General features: G+C 38.4%; 1 pseudogene; it reads right to left on the bottom strand.

The window, feature by feature from the left end:
• Window positions 1-954: 954 nt before the first annotated feature.
• On the bottom strand, window positions 955-11,222 carry LOC149263594 (putative ABC transporter C family member 15; annotated as a pseudogene).
• Between the last annotated feature and the right edge of the window lie 4,484 nt (window positions 11,223-15,706).

Genomic DNA, 15,706 nt, shown 5'->3' with positions numbered 1-15,706 from the left:
TCGCCAATTTATGTTCCTCTGGGAAAATTGAAATTTGCAAGTTCGTATTTATTATTATTGAGAAATACAGAGAATACCTGATACCATATACAACTTGCACCCACAGGGATAAACACAATGACGACCCGCCAAGCAATATGAGACATGACTGCAATGATCCCCAAAAGTTGTATAAATGCAAAAGCCAATTCTCCTAGTTGAGAAGGAATCAATGTGTCCACTGCACTCTCATCAGTTGATGCCTGCTAAGAAACAAAGAGCTTGTTACTGACCCACTAGAATCAAATTATTTCCTTCTCTCTCAAGAAAGGTATTAGCCTATTAAAACAATAAATGTCAACTGACCCGATTCAGTATTCACCCAGATGGAGTTGCATCAAAGAAAGACATTGGTGCACGAAATATACACCTGTGTAGAGTGCTGAAAAGTTGATTAGCAGTTTTAAGTCCAACCAATGAAAGAAGCATAGACCTCACAAGAACGCACAGGGAGCTGCTTAATGTCAAAGCAACATAAACCAGAATGAAAAGAGACTTTCTCATAGGGGAACTCTCATTTTCTTTTGTAGAGGCTTCCGATGTCATCCAGAGGTTACTACATATTTGAAGTAGCTGATTTATTATTTGGGCCAGTAGTATTATAGGTATCAAAGTACCATTGTATGCAACAGTAATGTAAGACCAGTATACCGAAATGCTTACCATGCCTCTCTCTCTTTCTTCTTCTTGTACAAGCTATGAATTTTTATTCTCTTTATCCAATTTTTCTTTGTGGTTTTCTAGTTCAACCTCTTCCTCTACATCTATTGAGTTCTGAACACCGCACTGCTCCAGTATGTCACTAGCAATAACATTTTTCACTGCAGCTGTATTGCCAGGACATGAGCTTTCAACAAATCTCTCTGATGTGTACACTTCAGATTTCTCCATAGCAGAAATAGTTTTCAAAGCTTTCTAATGTGCACCAACTAATTCCACAAAATCTGTGCCTGATTGTAAGATGTCATCATATCTGCCAACCTGAGTAATTTCACCATCTCGCATTACCTGTGAAGAATATCACTTACATCAACAAAATATGGATCACTTATATTTTCCTCTCAATAAATGATCAATAAACCCACTGTCCCTTTACCAATTACATCGAAAATTTTAATATCACTAGAACATGATGAAAGAAAATCAAACGTACCAGAATGATGTCAGCAGAGGGTAAAAACTCCACTTGATGAGTTACATAGACTACTGCCTTTGAACCCAGAATACCAAGTATGCATTCCTATAACAAGCAAGTCCAATTTCTTAGATGTTTATGGACATGAATTTGCAGCGACACAACCAGCAATGTATATTATCCACATTGAACAATGAATTGCATAGTGCTACTATAGAGCTTCATCATTCCATCAAAACATTAAAACTAATTAATTTATCAAACCTACAATATGTAAAGGATAAGAGAAACATACTTGGAAAATATGTTTTCCGCTATGTGCATCCACAACAATAAAAGGGTCTTCAAAAATATAAATGTCTACATCTTGATATAAATCACAGGCAATCTGTATTCTCTATTTTTGTCCACCACTCAAATTTAACCCTCTTTCTCCAATGTCTATCTCGTCCCCATAAGGAAAAAGATCAAGATCTTTCTTCAATGCACAAGCATCAAGTACAATATTGTATCTAATAGTATCCATCTAGTTTCCAAAGAGAATAGCGTCTTTAATTTTCCCACTTTGTATCCAAGGAGACTAAGGGACATATGCTTTGGACCACTTAAGCTAACAGAGCCTGATATTTTTGGTATTTCACCTAATATGCAGGATAAAAGGCTTGATTTTCCTGAACCCACAGTTCCACATACTGTAACCCTCATGCATCTCTCTAGTTGGACATCTAAACCTCTTAGAGTTGGACTAGAGGAATCAGGATTTCAAGAAAATATCCCTCCTTGGATTTGAATCGCGAAGTCTGTTGACTCCTTTGATACCTTTTCTACCCAATTGTGTTGCAACTCTTCCTCCTGCAGAAAGGCCACAATGCGATCTATTGACACTTTAGTTTGAGAAATCTGAGGGATTAAGCCAGGAAGCATGCCCATAGCTCCCTGAAGTGTCCCATAGGTTGCGAGTGCAGAAATAATTCTCCCTGCTGTCAAAGTCACTCCTATAAGCATACACGTAACAAAAGTTGCAACAATGATAAATATTGGTCCAACAGAGGAAACATATGTCGTGATAGCTGATGCGTAAACATATTTTTGTAGCCAACTATATTCTGCCTGCCTCAAAATTTCTAGTTTTTGAAGAAATCTTGTCTCCCAAGCCTGCAATTTTAAGATCCTCATAATTTTTAATGTCTCCAATGTCGCCTTGTACTCTGAAACAAGTTTTGCAAATGTATAAAATTTGTTGCTGAGTAGTTTGGATGGAGTGTCATACTCAGCAATTTGTCCTGATTCAAAACAAATACAAAGTAAGTCAAAAATGAAATGTGTCCAAAAAAATAGTAACTGTAACAAAACACTAGAAAATAAACAACTTATAAATGTTATACCATCCTTTAATAGGAGAACCATATCACTCTCAATAACAGATGGAATCCGATGTGCTATAGTAATGACTATGCAGGTAGAAAATTGGTGGCGAATTATTTGTTGAATAAACCGATCAGTTGCAGTGTCAACTGAGGCAGTTGCCTCGTCAAGGACCAGTATCCGACTTTGTTTTAGTAGTGCCCGTCCCAAACAGACAAGTTGGCATTGACCCACACTCTAGTTTCCTCCATTCTCAGACACTGTACAAGAGATCATTCCATTGAATTCGATTCTCAATTTTCATTCTAAAAAAAAGGGGTCCTAGAGACCAGGTAGGTCTCAAGGACACCAAAAAATAAACAATACATGAGCACTAAGATGGAAAACAAATAGCAGAAATAGCTACTATAAAAGGTTTTATTTTTCTCCTTCAGGACTTCCATTGAATGTGATAAAGACACACAGATCTGAGGAATCAAGTTTCTTTTCTTTTGCTCATACAATCTCACCAAGTTGGCACTTGTCCAAGGCCTGAAAGCACAAGCAAAATCGAATTAGAATCATAAACAATAAACTTACAACAAGATCCTCAGGGAAATATCTATATTCTTCAAGGGAAGAATAATTGGCACTAAAATTGATACTAATGCTTATAGAATATGAAGCAAAACTAACCTCCCAAATCTCATCATCCAAGCAATCTTCGAGAGGATCCAAAGTATTTCTTATAGTGCCTTCAAACATTGTTGGTTCTTAGGGAATAATGCTTAATTTGGATCTTAGGTCATGGAGGCCTATGGATGAGATGTCGACTCCATCAATGACAATTATGCCCGTTGTTGGTTCCACAATGCGAAAAATGGATTGAATAAGAGTAGATTTGCCACTTCCTGTCCGCCCCACAACTCCTACCTTCGTGCCTCCAGGGAAAGTGCATGTAAGACCTTTCAAGACAAGCAAAAGCTGTGGACCATAACGCACCTGATTGTATGGATCAAATTTATAGATGAACTGACATGCAAATTACTAGCATTGAATTCATGAAAAAGAGTCTATTTGTATTGAGTTCTGACCTGCAAATCAGTTAGATCTATCGTTCCTCTAGATGGCCAGTTGGAGTTTGGTCTACAATTCTCTATACTGGTAATTCATGAATACTGCATTATTCTCTCCACTGAGATCATGTTGGTCTCCACATAACAAAGGCACCATATTACCCAGGCTTGTACCATGTTCATACTTAGACTATATGTTACTGCCAACCCTGCAGTGCCTTTTAAGGTGCCATTTCATTTACTTTCATATTTCATTATAAAGAATATGTCTAGTCAGCTGAGATCAGTTTAGGAAAAATAATTGTAAGCCAAGATAGTGCTTCTGTACCTACTTGGGCTAATTACATCTTGAGGCAAGCGAATGAGGAACACCAAAAAGAATGCAAACACAAGATTTGATAGAAAATCCATCCGAATTCCAAGCCACTCATTGGCTCCAACATTGTGGAGACTAGGTCTCATATATATATCAATCAACTTGAGATTTCTTTCCATGAATCGAAATTCCTGGTCAAAACTTCTAATGGTGGTTGCTCCAGAGATTGATTCTCCAAAATGTTGTACGATTGGAGCTCTACAAACTGATGCCAGCTGAGCCAATTCCCTAGATGATGTTATGTAGTATTGCTGCATGCAAGGAAGGTCAGAGGAGTTACAAGAATTCTCTTATTAGTATAAAAACCCAAAAGCATGGAAACAAAGAAATACAGATAAACCATTGTCATGATAGAATCCTGATGCAACTTAATCTATTTGATAACATCCTTTTCAATCAGATTATTGGATCTACCTACAAAAAACCTTGAAGTAGAAATCAAACTCTCTTATCGCCAATTTATGTTCCTCTAAGAAAATTAAAATCTGTAAGTTCGTATTTATTATTATTGAGAAATACAGAGAATACCTAATACCATATACAACTTGCACCCACTGGTATAAACACAATGAAGACCTGCAAAGCAATATGAGACATGACTGCAATGATCCCCAAAAGTTGTATAAATGCAAAAGCCAATTCTCCTAGTTGAGAAAGAATCAATGTGTCCACTGCACTTTGATTAGTTGATGTCTGCCAAGAAACAGAGAGCTTGTTACTGACCCACTAGAATCAAATGATTTCCTTCTCTCTCAAGAAAGGTATTAGCCTATTAAAACAATAAATGTCAACTGACCCGATTCAGTATTTGCCCAGATAGAGTTGCATAAAAGAAGGACATTGGTGTACGAAATATACACTTGTGCAGAGTGCTGAAAAGATGATTAGCAGTTTTAAGTCCAACCAATGAAAGAAGCATAGACCTCACAAGAACGCACAGGGAGCTGCTTATTGTCAAAGAAACATAAACCAGAATGAAAAGGGACTTTCTCATAGGGGAACTCTCATTTTCTTTTGTAGAGGCTTCCGATGTCATCCAGAGGTTACTACATATTTGAAGTAGCTAACTTATTATTTGGGCCAGTAGTATTATAGGTATCAAAGTACCATTGTATGCAGCAGTAACGTAAGACTGGTATACCGACATGCTTACCCTGCCTCTCTCTCTTTCTTCTTCTTGTACAAGCTGTGAATATTTATTCTCTTTATCCAATTTTTCTTTGTGGTTTTCTGGTTCAACCTCTTCCTCTACATCTATTGAGTTCTGAACACCGCACTACTCCAGTGTGTCACTGGCAGTAACATTTTTCACTGCATTTGTTGATCCAGGTGGATGTTGGTGGCCACCCACCTATCCCATTTGGACCCCCACAACTGTGTCTTTCAGTTTTTTCTGTTTCCTTAATTATAGCACAGTTTACTATTTTTAGCAGTTTTTCGGGTCCTAAACTTCTGGAGCCGTTTTGAGGCCCTAAACGATGTTTTTTGGAAAATCCACCGCCAGTGATTTTTCTTTCTAAAAATCATTGTTTCCGTCGTAGTCCTCGGAGAGATCTTTCCAATGGGCTATCATGCGCCTCAAACGGAGATAGTATGCCGAATTCGCTACCCCGGGAAGTTGATGTACCAACTTACCCAAAAACGGGGCCCACAATTTGGCGTTTCATCTTCTAGGGTTAGGTTTTGGAATGTGAAGGGTTTTCCATTATTTCTCAACAATAAATAAGCCCTCGAGCCTCATTGTAACACATTTTTTGGAGAACAGTTCAGAGGCATGTAGCTGACACATCTCTTCTCGGAGATAAGCTACCATCGCCCTAGCTGGGTTATTTCCATTTCTATTTGTAAGCATATTTCAATATTTTACAGTAATGAAATGAAGTATTATTTCCGCTTCATATTTGTCTTTATGGTTATCTTTGTATTTTATTGCGTTCCTGTTTAAATCCAGATCAGTGGTATCAGAGCGGTCTGCTTTTTCTCTGTTTTTCTTTGCATGTCCCCAACGCGGTCGACATATAAGGAGTTAGGTCTGGAACTGGTCGAACCTTTGCAAGACCAACCTCGAAAATCTCGACAACCTCCCATGGCGGATGAGAATAAAAACGAGGGGGCAATAGATCCTATCAAAATCTTGCTCGAAGAAGCCCTCGAGAGACAAAGGAATGCGATGATGGACAACTTTGTCCAAATCCTTCAGCAGCTACCTAGAGGCGACACATCGGCTTCCAACAGCTACTCTGGAAATGCCACACCGTTTGAGGTACAAGTTGATTTTGAAATCCCCATCTTCGAGGGTCAAATAGACGCAGATGCCGTAGATAAATGGTTAAATCAGCTCGATGGGTATTTTTCTGTTCATGAATTTTCAAGTTGGGAAAAGATTGTTTTCACTCTTCTCAAAGCAGCCCCCCATGTCAAGGACTGGTGGGAAACCTACTGCAAATAGAAGGATGAAAGTACAGGCTCACTGTTTTCAGCCGCACCCACTTGGAATGACTTCCGGGATGCCATCAAGGAGCAGTACTACCCTATCAAAAGATATGAGGACAAATACATCAAATGGACCACACTGCGGCAGGAACGAGACCAAGATGTGTCGGAGTTCACAAACATTTTTCATACCCTTCACACACAATTGGGTATCAAAGATTTTGAGCTGCATTTGGTACTCAAATACCGCGGCTTCCTACACAGATACATCCAGGAAGAGATGGAGTTCTTGAACATCTCCTCACTCAGCACAACATACCGATACGCTGTCAAAATCGAGCAAAAGTTCAAACAGAAGAGGCGAGACTTTGGATCTGTAAATCCAAAGCCTAAAGGACAAAGCCAAGGCGGGGTGACCCAAGGCAACCCGTCGAAGTTGTAAGAAAAGAAAAACACCATGAAGCCGAAGAAGGACACAGGAAAGTGGTGTGAGTTCCACAAGAGTCCCACTCATAACACAAGTGAGTGTCGGACCAAGCAGTCGCTGGTGGCTGAGTTGAAGGCTTCCGAATCAGATGCATGTTCTGACTCTGAGTCAGAACCCGACAAGGGGAATGAAAAAGGGAAGTAGATCATTGATGCAGATCCCAACACCACTGTTGCTACTGCCAAGATTCAGAAAAATGATCTCGAAGATCTAGAGGAGGGGGAACGTCTTTTCCACTCACAGATGTGGGTGAAGGGTTCACCGCTGCAATTCATTGTCGACAGTGGTAGCCAAAAGAACCTCATTTTAGCAGAGGTCGTGAAGCGGTTGGGCCTACCAACTACACCACACCCACAACTGTACAGTTATGGTTGGCTTCATGAAGGACGAGATCTCAAAGTTCGCCAGCAGTGTTGCCTTCCCTACAGCATCAAGCCCTTCACAGACGAGGTATTGTGTGATGTTACACCTCTGCATGTTTGTGATGTACTATTAGGCTAGCCATACTTGTGGAGGCGACATGCTGTGTATGAGTCAAGGCCTCGCACTGTCATCATTTCTTTGGATAATTCATTATACAGGATATCGGAGGTAGCCCCTCCTACCGCCACCTCTTTGATCACTGCTAAGAAAGGCAGCAAGTTCATCTCACAGACTAGGAATTTTTTTTTTTGTTTAGTTCACTCCCAAAGTAAGGGGAAGATCGTTGCTACATCCATGACCCCCACGAAGGGTTCCTCCACACAGCAGCAGCAACAGAGGGATACAGTAGTGACAAAACACAGGAACAACTTCTCCTTACCCGGAGGGGTACCACACAAGTTTCATGTGGGTGAAAAAGTTTGGTTACATTTGTAGAAGGAGCGCCTTACCAGAACCCATCAGAAACTCAGACCACTTCGAGATGGTCCTTACACCAGTAACAAGGCTATGGGAAACAATGCTTTGAAGCACAACATTCCTTCATTCCTTCGCTTGCACCAAGTGTTCAATGTGGACCGTCGCCGACCATTCTCCCCACCATTTTTGGACACATCAGAGATTGCAGAACAACTCACCAGAGACCTAGCTCAGAAGAAGATTCCTCATCTCAGGGAGGAACTCAATGCAATGGGGACCATTGCTTCCTAAGGGGGGAGGAATGATCCAGGAGGATGTTGGTGGCCACCCACCTATCCCATTTGGACCCCCACAACTGTCTCTTTTAGTTTTTCTGTTTCCTTAATTATAGCACAATTTACTATTTTTAGCAGTTTTTTGGGTCCTAAACTTCCGGAGCCGTTTTGAGGCCCTAAACGATGTTTTTTTGGAAATCCACTACCAGCGAAGTTTCATTCTAAAAATCATCTTTTCCATCGTAGTCCTCGGAGAGATCTTTCCAATGGGCTATCATGCGTGTCAAACGGAGATAGTACAATCAATTTGCGACCCCGGGAAGTTGATGTACCAACTTACCCAAAAACGGGGCCCACAATTTGGCGTTTCATCTTCTAGGGTTAGGTTTTGGAATGTGAAGGGTTTTCCATTGTTTCTCAACAATAAATAGGCCCTCGAGCCTCATTGTAACACAGTTTTTGGAGAACAGTTCAAAGGCATGTAGCCGACACATCTCTTCTCAAAGATAAGCTACCATCGCCCTAGCTGGGTTATTTCCATTTCTATTTGTAAACATATTTCAGTATTTTACAGTAATGAAATGAAGTATTATTTCCGCTACATATTTGTCTTTATGGTTATATCTGTATTTTATTGTGTTCCTGTTTAAATCCGGATCAGTTGTATTGCCAGGACATGAGCTTTCAACAAATCTCTCTAATGTGTACACTTTAGATTTCCCCATAGAAGAAATAGTTTTCAAAGCTTTCTGATGTGCACCAACTAATTCCACAAAATCTGTGCCTAATTGTAAGATGTCATCATATCTTCCAACCTAAGTAATTTCACCATCTCGCATTACCTGTGAAGAATATGATTTACATCAACAAAATATGGATCACTTATCTCCTCCTCTCAATAAATGATCAATAAACCCACTATCCCTTTACCAATCACATTGAAAATTTTAATATCACTAGAACGGGATGAAAGAAATTCAAACCTACCAGAATGATGTCAGCAGAGGGTAAAAAATCCACTTGATGAGTTACATAGACTATAGTCTTTGAACCCAGAATACCAAGTATGCATTCCTATAACAAGCAAGTCCAATTTCTTAGATGTTTATGGACATGAATTTGCAGCGGCACAACCAGCAATGTATATTATCCATATTGAACAATGAATTGCAGAGTGCTACTGTAGAGCTTCATCATTCCATCAAAACATTAAAACTAATTAATTCACCAAACCTACAGTATGTAAAGGATAAGAGAAACATACTTGGAAAATATGTGTTCCGATATGTGCATCCACAACACTAAAAGGGTCATCAAAAATATAAATGTCTACATCTTGATATAAAGCACAGGCAATCTGTATTCTCTGTTTTTGTCCACCACTCAAATTTAACCCTCTTTCTCCAATGTCTGTCTCGTCCCCATAACGAAAAAGTTCAAGATCTTTCTTCAATGCACAAGCATCAAGTACACTATTGTATCTAATAATATCCATTTGCTTTCCAAAGAGAATAACGTCTTTAATTTTCCCACTTTGTATCCAAGGAGACTGAGGGACATATGCTTTGGTACCACTTAAGCTAACAGAGCTTGATATTTTTGGTATTTCACCTAATATGCAGGATAAAAGGCTTGATTTTCCTGAACCAACAGTTCCACATACTGCAGCCCTCATGCCTCTCTCCAGTTGGACATCTAAACCTCTTATAGTTGGACTAGAGGAATCTGGATTCCAAGAAAATATCCCTCCTTGGATTTGAATCGCGAAGTCCATTGACTCCTTTGATAGCTTTTCTACCCTATCGTGTTGCAGCTCTTCCTCCTGCAGAAAGGCCACAATGCGATCTATTGACACTTTAGTTTGAGCAATCTGAGGGATTAAGCCAGGAAGCATGCCTATAGCTTCCTGAAGTTTCCCATAGGTTGCGAGTGTAGAAAGAATTCTCCATGTTGTCAAAGGCACTCCTATAAGCATAGACGTACCAAAAGTTGCAACAATGATAAATATTGGTCCAACAGAGGAAATAAATGTTGTGATAGCTGATTCGTAAACATATTTTGGTAGCCATCTATATTCTGCCTGCCTCAAAATTTCTAGTTTCCGAAGAAATCTTGTCTCCCAAGCCTGCAATTTTAAGATCCTCATAATTTTTAATGTCTCCGATGTGGCCTTCATCCTTTTGTCTTTTTCTTCCATTATTCTCTCCTGAAATGTTTCTTGCAATTTTGCAAGTGGGAAATTTGGCAACATAACTTCAAATGAGGCTGCCAACCCTAAAAATGCTGCCAAGCCCAATGTATGATATAGAATAATGAAGGCCAGAACAAATTGAAGAGGGAAAATCCAAATACTATGCATATAGTAACAAAATCATGAAACATTCTGAACATCTACACTCATGTAGTTGATAATCTCTCCGCTTGTATGCTTCTATCTTGACTGGCTGGAAAGCAACAAGCCCTTCCTGTATATAATAGTTGTCAATGCTTCTCTAACCCTTAAAGTTAACTGATGTTGTTTGAAAACCCCTTGTCGCTGTGACAAAGACTCTAATACCTTTGCCACAAAAAAAGCACAAACTAGCACATAGTCTTGACTTTCAAACTGTTTCTTTCCACCTAGAAACTGAACAAAGGCATTTATAAAACATGTACCTACATATCATGCACAAGTCTCCAGTGCTGCTAAGAATGTAGTCAAAAGTACTTACTTCCGTTAATATAGGAGTAAGGCTTTTGCTAATAAGCCTGTATCACGTTTGGCCTCTAGCTGAGCTCTGAATTTAGGGTATAATTGGCCTGTCTTGTCCGCCTCTGCAACTTGGGGTACATCATCAATATGCAAGGGGCTCTTATAACCAACAACAAGCAAAGGACTCCTCCAAGAAAATGACAGCCGACTGAGAAGGTTGATTGTTGCATAAGTAGAGACTGCCTTAATGTTTCCACATTTTTGGGGATTGTCTTTCAAGAGAGTTTCTAGAATGGTATGTGAGGAGGAACCTACACCACTTCTAGCACATTCGTAGGTGTCTTTAACAACACCCAACACGAATCTGAAGAAAAATTTCAAAAACGGCAATGGATTTCTCAACAGTTTTTCTTCCTCTAGGGCGGATTCGCCCTCGACTCCTGCAGATTCAATCACGAAAACCATTTGGACACAACAGTCATCATCAAATGATTCATCTCTGACCTTATTTGATCTGAATCTCATTTCTACATTCAGGAAAGCCATGGATGAAATTTCTGCAGAGGTTTGATGGAGCCCGTTTTAGAGGTCTGTCACGGCAGCACAGGAAGCAAGAGCGAAGAAGACGAAAAAGGTACCAGGCAAATGAAGTCGTGAACAGTTACAACCATTCAACTACCTTCCCTGGATCGAATAATTAACAATCCTCTAATAGTCTAACACATAATCTAACGGCACACAGGGATGACAAGTAGATTTTAGGAAATTTCATTTCAGAGGGAAACACCTTACGGCGTAATTATAAGGAAATTGATTAGAATTTTAATCCGTACTTAAAATAAACTTAGGTGAAGAATGTGTTCAGGAATGGGTAATCGATTCGCCCATTCAATGCTCTCGACCTTTTACAGTTATTTTTTCGGAAATTACTAGTGAGATTATAGAAACACTTTACGGTAACGATTTTGGCTCGGGGTTAAAGGAGAAATAATGCTCTTGTATCGATCCTGTTGGATTTGGACAAATAGTTTCTTTAGGGGATTTTGATATGGTGACACCCATTGAGATCCTCCTAAATGTGGAGTGGGTACTGCTTTATTTCTTAACCAAGGTCATAATTATTTTATGTAATATTGTCCTTAGAGGGGAATTTATAACACAAAGGTAGAATTCACTCCCCCACAAAGGTGGAATTCAAAAGTCAAAGAGATATTATTAGAAATAGATTTTTATAAATGGGTGGATATGTAAAATATGATATAAATAAATTAGAATATTATTCTTTAGTATATATAATAGTTAGTTATGAGATGTTGATAGATGGAACCAACCTAAAGAATAAATTTACATTTAATGAAATATGTAAAAGTATGTCATGGTAATTAGTAGTTTAAAATAATTTAAAGTTATTTCAATATATACATGTATGTATCTATTAACATCAGTTTAAAACCATTTTAACCTAGGGATCAAACCTCAAATCTCTCGAGGTGCAAACTTTTTTTTCTAGTGCAAAACTTGAGGAAAGGTTTGCGCCTCCGGAGATTTGGTCCCTCTCGGTGCTTGATAGATCCATGGTCATAAAAAATTTGTTGAACATCTAATTATTCTTATCATTTTAAATATGTTAAATATGTCTAAGATTAATTTGGCCAATTTAATTTTAACTTTTCTTAGCTACCTCAGTTTGTTGAGTTGAGAGAGACCGTTAGTAACTTGAAAGATGAAAAATGATGAAATACAAATTTTGAATGCAAAGTGACAATGTAACAATGTTGAATGATAGAAATAGGAATAATAAGAACGACGTCAACTACAAATAATTAGTTTTCCCATCTTTTAACATATCTATCATATGAGAAGTGCAATTTAAATCATAGACCATTCAAATATTTAACTTGAGCTACTATAGTAAATATCATACTTGGTCTCTCTTACTCTCCAATTAATATTAGCTTTCTCTAAAGTTAATCATTGTGACTTATGCAGTGTTAAACCCCAAATAAATAATTTTCAATGCCAGTTGTTTTCTATTACCTCGTTTGAATGTATTACCTCGTTTGAATGCAAAGTGATTAACAATGTTCAATGATTGAAATACGAATAATAAGAAAGAAAGAAAATACAAATAGTTTACACTAAGCAGGCATTTCGGGTAAGTGAACATTTTATTTAGGATGAAAATTCATGTATTGTATTTATGTTGAATTACTGTAACACAGAATTCAATGCACGTTATCAATAATTTTTATGTGCATATACTTAAATCAATGGACACTATTAATCTAATTACTTTGAAATTTATGTACATCATACATCTAGTTGCATCAAATCAAAAATTAACATCTACACTGAAATCATTGTATCTAGTGCAAACGATCATATAAGATTAGAAATCAACATCTATACTAAAATCAATGCATCTAGTGCAAGCAATAAAATGCAATTATAAATAAATATCTACACTAAAACCAATGCATCATGTGTCAGCAACCAATTAGGGGTAGAAATCAACATCTACACTAAAATGAATGCGTATAGTGCATGTTATCAAATAGGTTTAGAAATCGACATTGACATTGAAATCAACGTATCTAGTGCAAGAAAGAAAGTAGGATTAGGAATAAAAACTACAATAATCAATACATATTTTTAATGAAAAACCAAAATAATCATGAATTTCTAGATCTAAAATCTATGTATATATTTGTCTCTGTGTATCTATTTTTTATTCCCTCTCTCTCCACCTTCCATATCCATGTCTATCTCTCTCCCTCTCTCTCTATCTCTCCCCAATATCTCTCTCTCCCCCTCTCCCTCACTTTCTTTCTCTCTCTCTTCTTCCTTCTCTCCCCTTGCCATCTATACATATACTTCCCTCTATCTCTCCTGATATGTCTCTCCATCTCACTGCCCTAGACACGTCACACACTCGCTCGTTGTCCATATATACCTCTCTTCATCCCTCCCTCTCACCACCTCCATATATATCTCTCTTCATCCCTCCCTCTCTCTATCTCTCTCTTCCTCCCTCTCACCACCTCCATCTATATCTCTATCTCCCTATGTCTCTCCTTCTTTATCTCTATATATCAGCCCACAAACATACACACACTCTCTCTCTCTCTCTCTCTCCATATCTATCTCTCTTCCTTCCTCCCTCTCTTTGTCTCTCTCTTCTTATCTATTTTAGTGAAAAACAAAATATTCATGAATTTCTAGATCTAACTACTATGTATGTATTTGTCTCTATGTATCTCTTTCTTCTTCCCTCTCTCTCTACCTTCCATCTATGTGTCTATATCCCTCCCTCTCTCCTTTTCTTTCTCCCCCTCACCCTCTCCCCCATCTCTCTCTCCACATTTCCCTCCTTCTTTCTATCTCTCTCTTATTCCCTCTCTCCCCTACCATCTATATCTATACCTTCCTCTATCTCTCCTTATTTGTGTCTTTATCTCATCCCCCAAAACACATATCACACTTTCTCTATCTCTCCATATCTATCTCTCTTCCTCCCTCCCTCTCTTTGTCTCTCTCTTCTTACCTATTTCCCCCTCCATGTATATCTTTATCTCTCATTGTCTCTCCTTCTTTGTCTCTCCATCTCATCCCCCAAACATAAACTCTCTCTCTCTCTCTTGATATATATATATATATACCCCTCCCTCTTCATCTTACTCTCTCTCTTCCACTTCTCTCTCCATATTTATCTCTCTTCCTCCCCCCTCCTCTTTGCCTCTCTCTTCTTCCATCTCTCCCCCCTCCATCTATATCTCTATCTCCCCTTGTCCATCATTCTCAGCCCCAAAACATACACACTCCCTCTCCATATATCTCTCTCTTCCCATTCTCTCTCTCTCTCTTCCCCTTCTTTCCATCTCTCTCTCCTTCTCTCTCTCTCTTCCCTCCCACTATCCTCTCTCCCTCATTGTCTCTCCATCTCTCCCTTGTCACTCCATCTCCCTCTCGACCTTCCTCTCTCTCTGTCTTTCTTCTCCCCTTCGTATCTCACCCTCTCCAACACCATCTCTCTCTTCTATCTCTCTTCATTCCTCTCTCTCCCTTTCTTTCCCACCTCCCTTTGTCTCTACCCCCATCACTCTCTCTCTCTCTCCCCGTCCTCCAACTTTGTCACTATCTCCCCCTCTCTCTTCCCATTATTTCTCTATCTTTTTCCTCTCCTTTTTCTCTCTCTCCCCTCATCTACTATCTCCCTCATTCTATCTTCATCTCTCCCTTGTCACTCCCTCTCTCTCTCCACCTTTATCTCACAATGTCTTTGTCTTCCCCCCCTCTAAATCCATCTCTTTCCCCCCTCTCTCTCTCTCTCCCCCCCCCCCCCCCCCCCCCCCCCCCCCCCCCCCCCCCCTTCTCTCTCTTTGTCTCAAATCCAATACCATTGCATTGTATTTAAGAAAGTATCTAAATTAAGAAAATATGATTGGTTATAAAATATTAAATCTATATTTGGATCAATCATGTGAAAGAAAATACAATAATATAAAACTTAGAAGAATTATGCACTATCTTTTCTCTATAATTGTTAGTCACTTTCCTTTCTCTCTTCACTTGGATCCTTTGTTAAGATGCTTCTATCCGAGTTATTATAATATTATTTATATTATACAAATTTCACATATGTATTTTTTTAATTTTATTAAAGGCTCTATTTAATCTCTATGGGAATGTTTTTAGTAGTCATGAGCATGGAGGAATGGAGTGTTTAGATATATCCCAAAAGTAATTATAACCTTTTTGCTTTTAGATAAATTAAATTAAAATAAAATATTTATAAAATATTTTTATAATGAATTAAGTTATGGTTTTGGGTATTGATAAGTTATGGTATTGGCCCATGGTATTGTAACATAATAATTAAAAGCTTAGATCCATAAAATAATAATCAAAAGCATAGATGTCCCATGGTATGAATAAACCATAGTAATATGATTTTCTTTTATCTATTTTTTTTTCGTAATTTATTAATAAAAAGGAGTAAAATATAACAA

The sequence above is a fragment of the Pinus tabuliformis genome, chromosome 6 (assembly GCF_031772625.1).
Source record: "Pinus tabuliformis cultivar Carrire ecotype Pingquan chromosome 6, CPIR1, whole genome shotgun sequence".
Lineage (NCBI taxonomy): Eukaryota > Viridiplantae > Streptophyta > Pinopsida > Pinales > Pinaceae > Pinus > Pinus tabuliformis.
Note: the sequence above shows the minus strand (reverse complement) of the source record. Positions and strands in the feature narration are given on the sequence as shown.